At 48.7% G+C, this 18,440-nt stretch overlaps 1 pseudogene; it reads left to right on the top strand.

The window, feature by feature from the left end:
- The first annotated feature begins 545 nt into the window (after positions 1 to 545).
- The window catches only part of LOC119463826 (juvenile hormone acid O-methyltransferase-like), a 60,397-nt pseudogene continuing 42,502 nt past the window's right edge, over positions 546 to 18,440 (top strand).

Genomic DNA, 18,440 nt, shown 5'->3' with positions numbered 1-18,440 from the left:
CCACCACCGACGCCTTTCACAAGTGTCGTCATACTCGGCGGCGGCACGTCCCACCAATCGCTGTGCCCTTTTGTCCCGTGACGTAGAGATCGCGCTAGCGCTGTTATTAGCAGTCGCATTTTGGAGTTTAACCACATCTTATACGATCCTGACGTCAGGATCCTGACGATGCCGTGCAGTGTGCCGCGGCTGTGAACGCTGTGGCTCATACGCTAGTATATGACGATGGGGCGGACTTGGCGCAGCAAACGCACAAACGCCCTTGGCCATCGCGCCGGGCAAAAACAAAACGCCGGTGTCCTTGCTCTTTGACGAGCATGCCGAAGACGCTCAATATAGTCAATAATGATAAAATATGAAGCCACTATAGTAATATTCACTGTAGCAGACCGCCATAGTCACAGATTCGCTGGCTTCCATCTTCGTAATACTGGAAGGGCTCTCAATTTTAAAAGCGGAGCTGTTTAAGCCGACCGTTAGTCCGTTAGTCGTCCGCAAGAAATGTGGGCTGATCCTGGCTGTAGTGCAGAAAGGGTCCAAGCGCTATGGCACCCATGTCGGTGCGAAAGAAGTTCGTCGAAGTGAGATACGTATGCACACATTGGCATATACTCAGAGGCCAAATCTGATCAAATAGTTGGTTTCGAACAAGTTTCCCTCAGCACAGTAGCCCGATGTGCTAACCATTCGTCCACAGACTACCCGGTGACCCTGGTAGCCAGGAAAACGGTTAGATAAAAAGATACGTGCAGATCCCACGCACTGTGGGAGTGGATGCAAGCGACGCCATCTGGACTGTTTGCGTTCATTGACGGTGCATGGTGCTAGGATGCGACAATGCGTGCGAACTCTTACAGACGTGTCATGCGGCCACCGAGCTCCTCTATCGCGCTTGTTTCTGGTCGCGTTTTGTCATCTGGTGGCGCTGCCGAGAAGTCCGCCCGTGGCCTCTTAGACAAGAAGCGTGGCGCATCGGTGCCTGTGAACGCTGAGAATTCTTCGCTCGCTTACCGCGCACTCAGTAGCACATACTCATCGACCGAAGTTGGCGAGACGAAGAGTCTTCGTTGGCGAGATGTTAGCACGGAGCGCCCCTGGGGTGTTGCGTTTAGTCTTTCGCGCTGGGCCATGAGTGTGGCCGCGGCGAGTTCTTCGTATGTGTTCATCATGCCCAGCTCGCTGAGACGGTCAGTGCTCGTGTTTTCGGGCCGGCCGAGTACGATACCCTCTAACGCCACAGTTCTGCGGAGACGAGACCATACTTATGCCACCTGATCTACGAACAAGAATTCATGTGGACCCCATCCCACGTCACATGAACCCTCACTTCCACGTGAAACGGCGACAAGCCCGAGCAGCCATCTTGCGCAAAAGGCAGGAGGATGCAGACACATACTTTACTGACGCGGTCGCTGTCTCACCCCAGAGGTGAGACAGTGACTCCTACTTATGTGGCTGTCGCGACAAACCGGGGGAGACCGATAGTCGCAGCGTCCGTACGCACGACATCAAGTGCCACGGCGGAATCCGTGGCCATAGCCCTAGCCATCCGAGACGCTGAGGCCAAGAGCCAGTCTGCTTATATACTCACAGACTCGCTAGACGCCTGCCGGCTCTTCCTTCTGGGAGTTATACCGGCCGGGGTCCTTCGCATACTAGGACCAAGCCTCCAAATGGACCACGGGATAACCTGGTGTCCCGCGCACACCGGAGTGGAAGGAAACGATCGGGCGGATCGTCTGGCTCGAGGTATAACAGGCCGAGCCGCGATACATACCGCTCGAACGGACGCCTCTCCGACACCCGGCAGCACACCGAGAGACATACTTGAGGCACAACGACTAGGAAGACGAACCAAAACTCCACCTCACCCCAAGCTAAACAGGCGACAGGCGAGGGACTGGCGCCGAATACAGACAAACACCTACCCACATTTACATAGACTACACAAAATATTTCCTAACAAACACAGCGACAGATGTCCGTGGTGCGACTCCACCCCGACACTAGAACACATCACTTACCAATGCACGCAGCGTCCGGCAGACGCCGTCTCGCCGCTACTTGACGATACACTTAGCAATTGGTCGTGGGAGGCGCGACTCTCCGAACTGGACTTGGGAAGCCAATTGGCGACCCTCGACCAGGCCCGGCGCGCCGCAATAGCCAGTGAGGCCCTGGAAGAGGGGCTCCATCCACAGTGACCAAGCACAATCTTAACTTAAATAAAGTTGTCTCTCTCTCTCTCTCTTCGTTGGCGAGACGAAGTGGCCCATTCACTGAAGTGAATGGGCCACTCTGAAGCGGCTAATCACTGAAGAGTGGCCCATCAGAATGCATTCATGGCGCAGCTCGCGAAAGCGTTGGCATGAAAGCAGTTCATTGAAAAGTGCCAAATACTCACTGCAGTTGTGGCCCAGCCTGTTCATGCGTCGGGTTGCTGTCCGTGTGGAACCCTCGTGACATAGGTTCGATTCGGCTCTGCATGGCAGAAATTTAAGGATTCTTTCTCGTCACTGTGGAGCGGCACATTCCAATTCGCGCATACATAGTCGATGAACTTGGCGTCAACGAGGTTCATCGAAGACCCGCACAGACTGGGTGGCACGTACCCAGTGCTGAAAGACAGCGTCAAAGATTTTCTGTGAACAGGGGTACCTACGCAGTCGCGCATCTACGGTGACCGATGTCGGCGTGATTAGGTTCGTTGAAGAACGGCACGTATTTACACATTGCCACATACTCAGTGACTCAAGTTGGTCCAATAATTGATTGCGAATCCGGTTCCCTCAGCACAGCAGCCCGATGCGCTAGCTATTCGACCACGGACTACTCAGTGATACAGTTGTGCGGGAAAACGTCTACACACATACGTACTACATACATGAATACGTACATACATAAATAAATACATGCATACACGCATACACAAATACATACATACATCATCATCATCATAATCAGCCTATATTTATGTCCACTGCAGGACGAAGGCATCTCCCTGTGATCTCCAATTACCCCTGTCTTGCTCTAGCGGATTCCAAGTTGCGCCTGCAAATTTCCTAACTTTATCACCCCGCCTGGTTTTCTGCCGACCTCGACAGCGCTTCCCTTCTCTTGGTATCCATTCTGTAACCCTAATCGTCCACCGGTTATCCATCCTACGCATTACATGGCCTGCCCAGCTCCATTTCTTCCACTTAATGTCAACTAGATTATCGGCTATCCCCGTTTGTTCTCTGATTCACACCGCTCTCTACCTGTCTCTTAACGTTAGGCCTAACATTTTTCGTTCCATCGCTCTTTGTGCGGTTTTTAACTTGTTCTCGAGCTTCTATGTTAACCTGCATAGATACATACATACATATATGCATAACCCCCGGAAAGTGCGTGAAGTAGCCTGAGAATGCGAACGCAATAATATCGGCAGAAGCTATATCACAATGACTGTCGACCGTATGGCGTTTATTATTGAATGAATATAGTGACATGATGCATTGCCACCGTCGAATCGAGTTATCCATGAGGCGTGTACTGCAGCCGGATTCGTCTGTCGCGGCTTGTTGATGATGATGATGATTTAATGGTATTCCCTTTGAAACGGGGCGATGACAAATAGTCACCTAGCCTGCTTGATTTAACGAGGCGTGCTACACATGTTTTTATCTATGATTATGATTGTTTTTTGCATCCCCTTTGAAACGGGGCGGCGACAAATAGTCACCTAGCCTGCTTGATTTAATCAGGTATACTATGCATGTTCTTTATCTAGCATTTTTGTATACCTCTCATTATTTTTCTTTTTCAAAAATTTACCTTCTACCGCTGCCTATTATTTTAAGAGATCAGGTCGTATCCATCTTTTCCCTGCTTTTTTTCCACCAGTACTCTAATCGTCTCTTGCTGATCTCTACGGCTGATCTGTTTATGTTTCCTTCCACTTTAAACCCAAGCGCTTCTGGGAGTTGCACGTTACCTACGGTTCTCGCTGGGTGGATCCCGTCGCATTCCATTAGGATGTGCTGAGTGGTCTCTGGATCTTTACTGCAGCATACACGTGTCTCATCTAGTTCCGAATATTTGTTCCGATATGTTTTCGTCCTTAGGCAACCGGCTCGAGCCTCAAATAGCAAGGCACTGCCCTTTGTGTTATCGTACAGATTTTCCCTTCTAATTTCTTTCTTCTCATTCTAGCTAAGAACGCTCAGCGCCATCTAGTGGTGCCACCTCAAAGCCTACGCGTGGCCTCAGAAATGCCTGGCGCGACGGGATGTGCGAACGCCGAGAAACACGCAATTCGGCAACGGTGCTCCTCTTTCGCTCTTCTTTCTGGACATGCTACGAAATCGAGTGACGCGGCATCCGTGGCGAGAAGCGTGGCGCTCCGTATCTGCAAACGCTGAGAATTGTTCTCTTGCTTGAAGCACACCCAGTGGCACATAATTAGTGACCCAAGTTAGCGAGAGGTTAATTGAAGAAGACACATACTCAATGCACTCAAGGCTAAGCTCGCTAAGGCGTTGACGAGAAAAAAAACGTTCACTGAAAAGCGGCACATACCCACTGAAATTGTCGCGCAGCATGCTAAAGCGTCGGGTTGGTGTCATTGAGGAAGCCCTGTGAACGTGGGTTCGATACGGGCCAGCATCGGCGAAATGTAAAGGATCTTTTTGGTCATTGCAGAGTGGTACATTCCTAGCGCCACATGCCTAGTTACCCCAAGTTTGTTTCAAAAATGTTCATCAAAGCGCACCACACTCATACTGGCACCTGCCCAGTGACACAAGTTGACATCACCCCGCAGGGGCGTCTGCGTCAGCAGGCGTTTGGTGTGTTGCGACACCACGGACCCGAGCACATGGGGGTTGGACCCTCCCGCGTGTAGCCGTGCGCGGCTTAGCCGTGTCTGGGGAAAGGGGGATCCTGGGGGTTGAGCCGATGCCGGGTGTTTGGACCTTTAGGCCCCCCGGCGGAGGCAACACACCTCTTTGGCCTCTGCTTCACATAGACGGCACCCCCGGACTGACCCACCCGGGGGAAATCGGCGGTCGCCTTTTCCTGTCCCCCTCTCCGATCTTTTTCTTCTCTATTTTTCTGTCCTCACTGTCCTGTCACCTCTTCTCTTCAGTTACTTCCTCACTTTTCATAGGCGGCTTGGGTTAACCTTGTGTAGGTGCCCTCTCTTGGGTTTGTATATAAGGTTATAGCGGCAATGTACGGCTGGCGCCTGCAGACTTACACGTTAAGTGCTGCAGCGTCCCCTTGTTGGACTCCGAGGTGGGTGGCTGCCATTGCTGCCGAACTACACCAAATTGCTATGGGAACACCCGCTTTTCCTAGGCTTCTTGATCGTCTCCCTCAGAAGAGGGGACGCACCGATGAGATTATAAACTTGTTCACCCGACCTAAAGACATTTTCTCACGATTTCAAGTAGTCCACAGTGAAAGAACCGAAAAACTAGCAAGAACCATATCCCCATTTGTAGTTGCAAAAAGCTTGACCAACACGCTAGGCCCTGGCTACAAGGTCACCAAAATGCCAAGTGGGGACCTTCTCCTTGAACTACGTGATAGAGAACAATACAATAGACTCGGCAAACTTGTTACTTTTGGTGATGTCCCAGTTACTGTTTCACCGCATCGGTCCATGAACACAGTACGGGGGGTAGTATCAGAAGCAGACCTCATCGACTTATCTGAAACCGAATTGTTGGAAGGATGGAAGGAGCAGAATGTCACGAATGTGCAGCGCATTGTTATGAGACGGGACAACAAAGAAATTCCCACGAAACACCTGATACTTACCTTTGAATTAAGCGTCTTGCCACAAAGCATCGAAACCGGCTACACAAAAATAGCAGTAAGACCATATATCCCAAATCCTAGGCGATGCTACCAATGCCAAAGATTCGGCCATGGCTCGCAGAGCTGCCGTGGTCGACTCACCTGTGCCAAGTGTGGAGTACAAGGCCATGCCTCAGACAATTGCGAGGCTACACCTCACTGCATAAATTGCGATGGGGATCATCCAGCCTACCCCCGGTCTTGTCCAAGCTGGAAAAAAGAGAAAGAAATTCTAACACTGAAAGTCCGTGAAAACATATCGTTCAGGGAAGCACGCAAAAGGTGCTCACCATTCCACACTACCACTTATGCTGATGCGGCGCGTCAAGGGGCAGCGTCGCAGCGGCTACTGCCACCTGCCCAGCCCGCGCGCAGCGAGCTGTCGCTTGTGGCTCCTGCCCCCAGGGTGCAAGGAGCTAAGTCCACTCCACCCAACCAGCAAACAAGTCCGGTTACCTCAGGGTTGCCGGCACCGCCACAGTCCTCGGTGGCAGCCTGCGCTACGCGTAGTAAACCCGCAGGCCCGCCAGCAGCTCCCACGGTGGGTGCAGTCAAGGCTGCCTCACCCTCACCGGCCACAGCTAGCGCTGGCAACAGCCGGCACAGCTCAGGCCCAAAGGCAGCCCCATCGACCTCCGGGCTGGTGGGCGCAAATGTCTCCTCCTTCGCTGCGAGACTTTCTCGCGAAACATCTCGCTCGCAAGAGCGCGTGTCCGGCGCCTCACAAGAGGCAATGGACACTACACCCATCCCGACGGCGCACCAAGCGCCTAAGGAGCGGCGAGGCTCCCTCGACCGCTTCAGAAAGGACAAATCCCGAGTTACGGGGCCTGGAAAGGGCTCTGTAATCTAAAACAACATTTCCTTTTTTAGTACACACAGCACCAATTTACTTTCATTATGGATACACAAATCATTCAATGGAACGTCAGAGGCCTTCTTAGAAACCTCGACGATGTCCAAGAACTTATTTACCAACACAATCCAAAAGTGCTGTGTGTACAGGAAACGCACTTAAAATCGAAACATACAAATTTTCTCCGACAGTATGTTACGTTTCGTAAAGATCGCGATGATGCTCTCGCATCATCAGGCGGTGTTGCCATTGTAATTCACAAAAGCATAGCATGTCAACGTTTGCAGCTACAAACGCCCCTTGAAGCAGTGGCAGTTCGACTTGTTCTTCTAAACAAGCTCATCACCATCTGCTCACTTTACATACCCCCCAATTACCACTTACATAAACATGAATTTCAGTCCCTTATAGATGAATTGCCAGAACCCTATCTTGTTCTTGGCGATTTCAATGCGCACAGTAGTCTGTGGGGCGACTCTCGTATCGATGCGCGAGGTCGTCTTGTTGAACAATTTCTTTTCTCCTCTGGCGCGTGTCTCCTGAACAAGAAGGAACCTACATTTTACTGTCTCGCAAACAGAACCTTTTCTTCTATTGATCTTAGCATAGCTTCCCCGTCTCTATTATCTGAACTTAAATGGGAAGTTACCAAAAATCCGTACGGGAGCGATCACTTCCCAATACTACTGCGAACAACCAAAACTGAGCCGTCACCACAAGCCCCTCGATGGAAGATTGACACAGCCGATTGGGAGAAATTTCGAAATCTTACTAGTAGCATCTCCTGGGCCAACATGTCTTCGTTAGGAACTGATGCTGCTGTGGAATATTTTACTTCCTTCATAATTGATGCCGCTTCTAAATGCATATCCGAAATAAGTGGTGCGGCTTGCAAACGCCGTGTCCCATGGTGGAACGACGAATGTAGGAACGTTCGTAGAAAACAGAACAAAGCGTGGGGGTTGCTACGCGATTCTCCAACTGCGGAGAACCTTATCAATTTTAAGAAGGTAAAGTCCGAAGGCAGGAGAACGCGCCGACAGGCCAGAAGAGAGAGCTGGCAGAAGTTTTTATCAGGTATACACTCGTATACAGATGAGGCCAAAGTCTGGAACAGGGTTAACAAGGTGAGAGGACGACAAACATATTCACTCCCTTTGGTAAACACACAGGGCGACAGCTTGGAAGAGCAAGCGAACCACCTGGGTGCGCATTTTGAACATGTGTCCAGTTCATTGCACTATTCCCCAGAATTTACAAAACACAAAGCAGCAATAGAAAAACAAAAACTAGACCGAAAGAGCACCGGGAACGAGCCTTATAACTTGCCTTTCTCTTTAGCAGAGCTTCAGGCATCACTTGCCTGTTGCAACCAATCTGCCCCAGGCCCTGACCGCATATTATATGAAATGTTGAAGAACCTGCCCTCTGAAACGAAGAAAACCCTTCTGTGTCTGTATAACTCTATATGGACTTCCGGCGAGATCCCCTCTGCCTGGAAAGAGGCCATAGTGATCCCTATCCTGAAGCAGGGGAAGGATCCATCGTCTGTATCGAGTTATCGGCCGATAGCGCTAACAAGCTGTCTCTGCAAAGTCTTCGAAAAAATGATAAACCGTCGCCTATTACATTTCCTTGAATCAAACAAACTGCTTGACCCATACCAGTGCGGCTTTCGCGAGGGTCGATCCACCACTGACCTATTGATACGTATCGAGGCGCAGATACGCGAAGCTTTTGTTCACAAGCAGTTCTTTCTGTCTGTATTCCTAGACATGGAAAAGGCCTATGACACCACATGGCGGTTTGGAATACTGAGAGACCTCTCCCACTTTGGTATACGTGGTAATATGTTAAATGTGATTGAGAGTTATCTGCTGAATCGCACATTCCGTGTTCGAGTTGGCAATGTTCTATTACGACCTTTTGTGCAGGAAACTGGTGTACCCCAGGGAGGCGTGCTCAGCTGCACACTCTTTATCGTTAAAATGAACACGCTTCGTGCTTCGTTACCTCCCGCTATTTTTTATTCCACCTATGTGGACGATATACAAATAGGATTCAAGTCCTGTAACCTCGCAGTGTGCGAGAGACAGGTACAGCAGGGGTTGAACAAAGTGTCAAAGTGGGCAGACGAAAACGGGTTCAAAATAAACCCCCACAAAAGTTCTTGTGTTCTTTTCACCAGGAAGAAAGGTCTCGTTGCAGATCCCACTATCGAAATGTATGGACAACAAATACCTATAAACAAAGATCACAAATTTTTAGGCATCATACTTGACTGTAAGCTTACTTTCATCAACCACATAAAACATCTCAAGGCGAAATGCCTAAGAACAATGAACTTACTGAAAATTTTATCTCACACATCCTGGGGCACAGACAGGAAGTGTTTAATGAATCTTCACAAGAGCCTCATTCGGTCACGATTGGACTATGGTGCCGTAGTATATCACTCTGCCGCCCCTAGCGCGCTAAAAATGCTAGATCCTGTCCACCATCTAGGTATCCGCCTGGCCACTGGCGCATTCAGAACAAGCCCCGTCGAAAGTTTATACGTAGAATCGAATGAGTGGTCACTCCACCTCCAGAGAACATACATCAGCTTCACCTATTTTCTCAAAGTGCACTCCGATCGGGAACATCCTTGTTTTACAACCCTTAATAATTTGAAGTGTTCAACGCTTTTCTATAATCGACCCTCTATGAGGCGGCCTTTCTCACTGCGTGTAAGAGAACTTTCCGCGAACTTCAATCGAAGTACTCGTGCTTGGAATTCTATACCGACGCATCCAAGTCCTATGCTGGCGTATCTTACGCCGCGGTTGGCCCCTCTTTTTCAAAATGCGACGTATTAAACCCCCTAACAAGCATTTTCACCGCAGAAGCCTATGCAGTACTGTCTGCGGTGAAGCATATAGAGAAATTGAAACTACAAAAGGCAATAATATTCACAGACTCGTTGAGTCTTGTAAAAGCGCTAACATCTTTACAAAAGCATAAGAATCCTGTTGTTATCGAGCTTTACTCACTCTTGTGTAACATTTACCAATCTCGTAGACATGTAATAATATGCTGGGTGCCTGGCCATAGAGGCATCGAGGGCAATGTGCTAGCAGACCAGTTGGCCACATCAACTACATCACAAGCTATTAATCCTGCCGCTGCTATCTCCTCCACAGATCTGAAGCCTTTTTTGCGAAGGAAACTGCGAGGCCACTGGCAGCGTCTGTGGGACGCTGAAACAACTAATAAGCTCCACTTGATTAAGCCACAGTTAGGTTTCTGGCCCTGTACAACTAAAACACGACGTACTGATGTCCTATTCTGTCGTCTCAGAATAGGACACACATACGGTACTCACAATTTTCTATTGAATGGAAATGATCCTCCAACATGTGGTAGATGTGGCGACAGGCTCACCGACCTCCACGTCCTCTTGGAGTGTCGGGAAGCCGAAATAGAAAGAAAGAAACATTTTCCTCTCGCATATCGCTATTGTGTTCCTCTGCATCCCGCTATGTTTCTCGGTAAAGAACCACTTTTCAGCACCAACGCAGTCCTTGCTTTCTTGAAAGATGTTGTGCTACATGTTACTAGCCCAATAAGTTCGTAGTGCATCCTCTCTCTAGAGGATGTTGCTGCGATAGTTTTTTAACTGCACATGCCTCCAGGCCCTTGTGTTTCAAGGGCTCTGTTTAGGCACTTGTGCCTCTGGCCAATTCTTGTATCTTTAATTATTTGTAACTTGTATCATTCTTTCGCAATGCATTGTTCATGTCCATAGTACACATAATCACTCATTGCATAATCTTATTACTTATAGATTTTACGCACTTTACAGCGACTGATTTTAGGCCCCTTTACAGCCATGCCACATCTAATGTTCATATAATTCCCTATTCATCTACCACTAACAAGCCATTACCATCGTCTTGGCGCGAACTAATACTGTCATGGCGCTCTTTGGCCATACCTGGCCCTTGCGCCACTAAACTCCAACAATCATCATCACAAGTTGACATCACACAGAGGTTTATTAAAGACAAGCACAGCCAGAATGGAACATCCCAGTGCTCCAAGTAGGCATCAAAGAGTGAGTGAGTAAAAACTTTATTGAAAATAAATAAAAGAAGGCACGGTGGCTGGTGCCCCTATTCCAGGGCTCCATTGGCATGAGCGGCTCGCTGGGCCTGGTCCAGAAGAGCCAATTGGCTCTGCCAGCCCCCGTCCGCAAGCCATGCCTCCCGGTGCCTATTCCTCATGAGTGAATGTTTGAGTACTATTGGGCTGTCTATACGCGGAGGCCTCTTGGGACCCTCCCATGTGATGTGTTTTAGTGTGGGTGTGTCTGTGCACCACGGTCACCCGTCAATGAACCTCGTGGGGTGTATTCTGTGTAAATGGTGCAGGTTGGGGTATGTATTCGTCTGAATACGACGCCAGTCCCTTTCCTGTTGGCTGTTTAAATTCAAATGAGCATGTCCAAAACGTATCCGCTCCTGCCTTTGCTGTAGAAGGGTGTCACGAGAATTCGGTGGAAGGTCATCGCTGACCGCTGCCGTTGCTCGGTCATTTAATCCTCGAGCAATACGCTCTGCTCTCGCGTTCCCTGCTAGACCCTTGTGTGCCGGACACCAGATGATAGTTTGGTGCACTTCTAGTTGATTGGCTAAAAATTTGATTATTGACGGGGGTGCCATCCCACTTAGAAACAGGCGGCAAGCTGCTTGTTAGTCTGATAATATGACAGCCGAATTGGTTTGGCGCTCGGCGTCCTGAATGGCCAAGGCGATAGCTGCAGGCTCTGCCACGCATGCCGAGGAGGTTTTGAAGGATGCCGCTGTTACGTTGTTCTGGCACGAAGAGACTACGATGAACGTGTCGGAACTGGTTCGACTAGCATCTGTCTATTACACTCCCGGTCCCATGCCGAAACGTTTGTGGAGAGTCCTAGCCCTTGCTATGCGTCATCCGGGATGGTACTTCGGGTGCATGTTCTTGGGAATTGGGGCCACCGCAATGTGCGATCGGACGTTGCGGTCTATCTGTGCCGTTTCCTCTGCGCAATATTGGGGTCTCAGTGTAAAGCCTAACCTCGCCAATACTTCCCTGCCCTAAGTTGAAGAACAAAGTCGTTCTTTCTGAGCATATAACGTTGCGACTGCATACTCGTCAAAAGTATTGTGCAGGCCTAGTCCCTCGAATGTCTCTGAGCTAGCGCATTCGGGAAGACCAAGGGCGGCTTTGAAGGCTTTTCTGATGATTTTGTTTACCTGTATTATCTCTTGGTTCGTCGAGGCCTGATACGGAAGGGCGTATGTGACCCGGCTGATTACGAATGCGTGGACTAGGCTGATGGTCTCTCCCTCAGTTGGGCCACCTATGCTTCTTGCTACTCTGTGTATCATCTTTGGAACGTTTCCTGTGATCGCCTTTAGTTTTTGAAGGGTGTGTGATGTTCCAACGTTCTGCTGTATGCACATCCCCAATATTCTGAGAGTCTCCACTACTCGAATCGACACCCCGTCGAGATTCAGAGTGATAGGCACCCAATCTTTCTTTCTTGCGTATTTCGCAGGCACCCGAATGAATTCCGATTTCCCCGGCGCGCATGCCATGTTCGCCGCCCTCGTATATTCCACGACTGCATCTACAGCCTTTTGAAGAGCATCTTGCTTGTCCCTGTAGGACCTTTGGTTAGCCCAAAGCGTGATGTCATCGGCCTATATCGCACATCCAAGATTCGGGTGTTTATCTAGCTCCAGAGCTAGATTTCTCATTCCCACATTAAATAGCAGTGGAGAGAGTCTTGCTCCCTGAGGGGTGTCTCTGTCGGGACAGGTGAAGTTGTCGAACCTCGTGGAGCCTAGTCCGATTGTAGCCGTGCGGTCACCGAGGGACGAGCTTACGTAGTTATAAATTCGTTCTCCGCAGTTTACCACTTGCAGTGCCTGCAAGATAGTGTGGTGGGACATGGTGTCTAAGGCCCTTTTGATATCAAAATACCAATACAAATTTATCGTCCGAACCTCTGTTGGGGTGCAGGACCTTGTGCTTTAGTAGTAGAAAAATGACCTGCGCCGACACGTGGGGTCGGAAACCGAACATGTTGGACGGGAACATGTTGTTCAGTTCTGGGTGGTTCGAGTGCCGGACCTGCACAACCTTTTCAAATAGTCTCCCTGCGCATGACGTTAGGGAGATGGGTCGTAGGTTGTTGATGTTACGGAAATTGCCCGGTTTCGGAATCAGGATTAGTTTCGCTTCCTTCCATTCTTTGGGAAGGACGCCGTCCTCTGTACAGACCGTGTTGGTAGAGAATTTGGTCAAGCTCATTAGCGTGTCATCACTTAAATTGCGATTCATCGCGTTCGTGATCTGATCTACCTCTGGGGCGGTGTTTTTCCTGAAAGAATGTAGCGCCGCGTAAACCTCCTCAAAGGTTCTGAGGGCGTCCAGGTCTGGTTGGTCCTGTTCTTCGCAAACGGGTTTGGTGGATTGCCCGGTAGGCGCCGTTCCTACATATATATGTTAAATTTTTTCTATGATGTCGGCTTCCCTGCCATCCAATTCGTTTTCCAGAAACTTGTGTGCGGTTCGTGACTGTTTTTGTTCTCCCCGGGTCGACCATACTTCGAAGAATGTGCCACATTTTCTTTGTAGTCAACGTGCCCCGAAGCGAGTCGCATAACTGACGCCAATTGTTGTAGCTTAACTTTCCTGCGTATTCGTTAGCTTCCTGTTCTAGCTAAGCTATGCGAATCCTAATGTTACGATTAAGCTTCTGCCTTTTCCATCATATTGTGAGACTTCTCCAGGCTTCCCAGAGATGCAAGAGGTGTCCCTCTATGGCTGGAGTCTCATTTGTCGTTTCAATCGTTTTCGTGACCACAGCATGGATAACTCTGATGCGCTCAGCCCACTCTCGCATGTCTGTTGTGCTTCCAATTGTTATTTTTTTTGTTTTTCACGGAATTTGGTCTAGTAGGACAGACTTGCCTTGCCAATAGCTCTTCCAATCTTCGCTGCATTAATCGATAAGCTTAAAATATAGTGGTCACTTCCTAGGTTCTCACCTAGGTGCGGCCATCGCGTCTCACTTTCGTTGTTGGTGAACCTGAGGCTCGGGGAGGTGTCCTTGGACACGCTGTTCCCGATTCGGGTGGGGAAATCCGGTTGGGTTATTTGGAAAAGTCCGCAGCGCTCTACGACGTCGGCTAACAAGATGCTCTAGGGATTGTCTCTACTGTATCCCCAATTTGAGTGATAGGCGTTAAAGTCTCCTAACAATATGGCTTTGTCCTTACCTCGAGCGAGTCACATCGCGGTGCCACCACGTTTCCGAAATCCGCCTGTCTCTCTCTGGGAGGACTATAAATGTTGGCAATAATTGTTTTCGGTTTGCCTCTTTCCTGTGGCCAAACCGTGATTATCTGATGCTGGATAGCTTCCTACCCAAAATAATGTACGCTAATCACGACATACTTCTTGGCAAAGGTGGCTACTCGAGGGTGATCCGGGTGAGCGTCAAGCTTGTATCCTTACAAAACTTACAAGCTTGTAGCTTGTAAGTTTTTGCTTGTGTTTCCCTACCTCCTAAATACAGATAACGTCGGGACGGATTGGCACTGATTCTGCATAGTGCGTGAAGTTAGCCAATTTCTTGCGTAGCGTGCAGCAATTCCATTGCCAAATTTCAATGGTCCGGTCTGTCTGTTCCTTGGAGTATTAGCCATGGATAGTACAATCACTATCGGTGTGATCTCATGGTTTGTTTCGAACCCTGTTCACTGAGCACAGAATCCTAATGCGCTACCCCATCAGGATGCAGTGACTCGCGTAGGCAGGACCCACGTAGGCGAGACAATGGTTAGAGACAAACATACACACACATAGCCCCCGGAAAGTTCGTGAACTATCCTAGGAATGGTGAGTCATTATTAGGTAGGCATTTATTAGCATACATCGATACTGCCCTATGCGTAATGAGTGTGAGTGCCTAGACAATTCGTCATAACTGGAAAGTGAAGGTGCGGCTGCCGTCTATATATGTACTCCTTTGGCTTGTTGAAGTCCATGTATTCGGCGTTTGAAGCCACGCTCCTGGTCAACCAATCGATGTAGCCTTCCACTCGTGTGTACACCTGCCGAGTGAATATTCCCCCGCAGCCGGTTCCGTACGATACAACGCCAACTTGTACATAGCGGCCATCCTGGCCACGGGTCATCAGTGGTCCCCCGGAGTCACCCTGGGCGACGAGTGAACGAAGTGAATTTCTGTATTGCCGCCTCTCTCTGTTTCTCTTTGTAGTTAAGAAAACTACTGCGGAACCAGAAAGAAAAGGAAATGCATTTGAGGGCCACCAACAATAGGTTGTACTAAAAAGGCAAGGTTAGATATATGGATGGCTGAATACATGAATGTATGCCTAGCTTGTGGCTTGGTGGAAGCATAGGTGGACGAATACAAAAATGGGTAAGGGGCTGTTCGGGGTGGAGTCTGGTTGGAGGGATGACTGTGTAGAGGATGAGGGGTTTGACGAATGATGGACGAACTGTTGATAAACAGAAGTATGAATGATCGGATGGATGCATACAATAAAAAATATGTGGCAACTGCATACTATTTAAACCTCCCGGCAGCAACTAGCCCCCACCCACGTGTTGCCGAGCGATTTTTAACTCGCACAAGTACTCTAATGGTATGGCGAGAAAGATTTAGCTGGATTCTTACGACGACTTGTTATCTTCTCACCACTTCGATCGTTAAATTAACCGATGGCTCCAGAGCTGCGCTTTACGTCACCGTCTCCGTCATTGCGGGAATTCGCCAATTCAGGATGCTCAGCTTTGTGGCGGTGAAATTCGGGGTACTCTACTTGCTGGCGGAGCAGCGAAAGCGAAGGAATTGTCCCGAATGTCGGTATACGAAGCAAGAAAACGTGAGGCAAAAGGTGAGTTTGGTTGCACCAGGGCAGGGGTGACTGGTGATCTTCGAGGGGTCCAGAACTGAGCCTAAAGTAGGTTGGCCTTGAAGATGAAGATGGTTTGTGAGCTGGCGCGCTTGCGAGGGGACACATGAGGTAATGCTTACTCGACACGCGCTTGTGCCTCTCCTTTCGGCGCAGTATTGACCGCACTCGTTGTAGTCGAGGTGCCGGAATGTCAACTGGCATATCTCGTTAGGCAAAACTTTGACTTCCGTGAGGCGAAGGTGGTTCACGGCCAGTCCCCCTGTGACATAAACAAATGGAATAAAAAAAAGAGAATTTTAAGGCTCTACTTGTCTCGCAAATTTCAGTCTATATACGTTGAAGGAAACACGGAATTTTTTTCTCTAGGCATCCACTCCTCTGATGTTGATGAGGTGTGTTGCAGTTAAAAGAGAAAATATAGAAATGCATGTGCACACAGGAGAACTTTAGTTTGGCATCATTTGGAAAGAACATTGCTGAAAATTTCAAAAAAGAAAAAAAAGGAAGCGCCCATTTTGGAGCTCTCTTATTCGTCAAAAAAAAAAAAAACGATCTGCCCACTAGGTAAGTGCAACAAGTTGTACGTCTAACGCCAGCGAAATGGATACACCATGCATTGCTCTTAAATTGACTACTAGTTTCCGAATATGGCCTTTACGAAACTTCCAAGAACAAAGAAATGATTCGCGTAATCTGTTAATATGTCATATTTTTCTACTGAGACGCTCTAGCAGAAGACATGTGCGAAACTGTGACAATTGCTTTAGGTGGGAAGTTATGGATTTTAAACCTCTTGTGATATCTTTCTTGCTATTAGATAAATAAAAAAATTGCACTCTGAAGCATTATCCTGCTTTCGGAAATCGGTCGAATTTGGCTTTCTGTCTAAAGTATAACTTGGGCTTCAAGTGCGTTTCGCGACTGTGTATTATTGGTGTTTGAGCATCCCACATGTATTTCACAGAAAGTCAACGTTGACTCTGTCTGACCTGCATATTTAAACGTTGCAGTAAAGAAAGAAAGAGAAAAACAAGAAAAGAAAACTGCAAATAACACACGGGGCTATGATGGTTTCGGTTCGCGGTCCTCTGACTCAAAGCAGGCATTAGTGCCTGGAAGCGCGTGGCCTCTGTGATTACCGGCGCAGTTCAGGAAGTGACTCCGTCCGACTGGAGACGTGCATCTAGGAACAACCTTGCGTCCCCATTCGCCCTCTTGATACCTGGCAGCTAAGCAATCTATTAGCATAAAATAAGTGCTGCAAGCTCTCTAGGACGCAATGAACATTTGATACTGATTTAATGTTTGCCTTTTTTTTTTACCGTAAGGGGTCTCTTGTTTGAGCGGCTCTGCGCGCACTTGCGAAATACATGGTAGGTCTTGACAGCTGTTACACTAATCCGGTGCAGTTGTCGGTGCCTAGTGAAGCTCACCGTAGTCGAGGGATCCCCATCCGGCAACAGTGGCTGCTGTGTTGAAAACTGGTAGCGGCGTCAAGGGGAGACAAATTGGCCCGGCGTCTCTTCTGTACTCAAACGGGTATTTTACCTGCATCAGGCAAAGATAAAGGCATAGAGTATGTGATCACCCTGCGTTGTACACGCTGAACACAAGCACACTATGCAGTCGCTCTTTTGTGCGAGCTTACAGCTCAGTGTCATCTGTCTGCTACCCTACGCGCGGACTCTGTTGTTTTTGTGTTTCCTTTGTGTTTCTTTTTAGCGAAGCTTTCCCTTGCGAACCTCGCCGGGTTTTCGTGATTGTGGTTGCTGCGTGGTTATACTCGTGCCGAATAGGCGAACCAATCACAGCGGAGGGTGCGCGCGATGTCACCGCCCCTGTGTTTCTTGCACCATCACCAGATGGCGTTCACCCCCGCACTTGCGAATGGCTTCAGAATCGGTAGGCGCCGGAATGACAACTTATTTGTTCTCACTGAGTGTATAGAAATATCCTGGGAGGAAAGGTGACCATTACATGTAGCTTTTTTAGACAATACTGAAGCGCATGACAACGTAGACCACAACGTGTAAATTCTGGAAGGGGAAGGTATAGGCAAGAACGACTGTGTTGCCTATACCTTCCTTTTGAGGGAGCTTTTGAGGGATATTCACCGAGAAAAAACCGTTTGCGTTGAATGGGAAAAAAGGAAGAGCGAGGATAACGTTCATTCGACAAGGTACTCAGACAGGGGTGCCCTTTATACCCGCTGCTGTTTATGATGTACATGGTAAGGATAGAAAGGGCGCTAGAAGGAGTCAATATCGGTTTAACCTCTCATACAAACAAGCCGGCACAATAGTTAAGTAGCTAGTAAGCGCTGGCGTGGTTCAGTGGTGGAGTAACTGACTCCCACACAGTGGCCCCGGGTTCGATTCCGGCGGGAAATGTTTCTTTTCATTCCCGGAAATAGCTGCTACGGACACCGGACATCGGCGGCGTCGGCGGACACCATCGCCACACGAAACGGCTGTTAGAATTAGCCCATAATAGCTTACGCTGTAATGTGTCTACCAGGAGGGCGGAGCAATATCGACGTGTAGTTACACCAGTATTCCTGCAGGTCGTAAATAGTTTAAACGGAGCGGATAGGTGAGATATGTATGCCGCGGAAAAATGGAAAACTCGCGTATGCAGTTATGTCATTAGACTTATCATCATTGATTTAATATCGTTTCAGAGAGAATTATGCACAGAGTTTACAGATTTCTGCAGTACATTTTCAGAAATTTGTAGAAAAGGATTTTTTTTCCAGAATGCTT

This window comes from Dermacentor silvarum, chromosome 9 (genome assembly GCF_013339745.2).
Source record: "Dermacentor silvarum isolate Dsil-2018 chromosome 9, BIME_Dsil_1.4, whole genome shotgun sequence".
Lineage (NCBI taxonomy): Eukaryota > Metazoa > Arthropoda > Arachnida > Ixodida > Ixodidae > Dermacentor > Dermacentor silvarum.
Note: the sequence above shows the minus strand (reverse complement) of the source record. Positions and strands in the feature narration are given on the sequence as shown.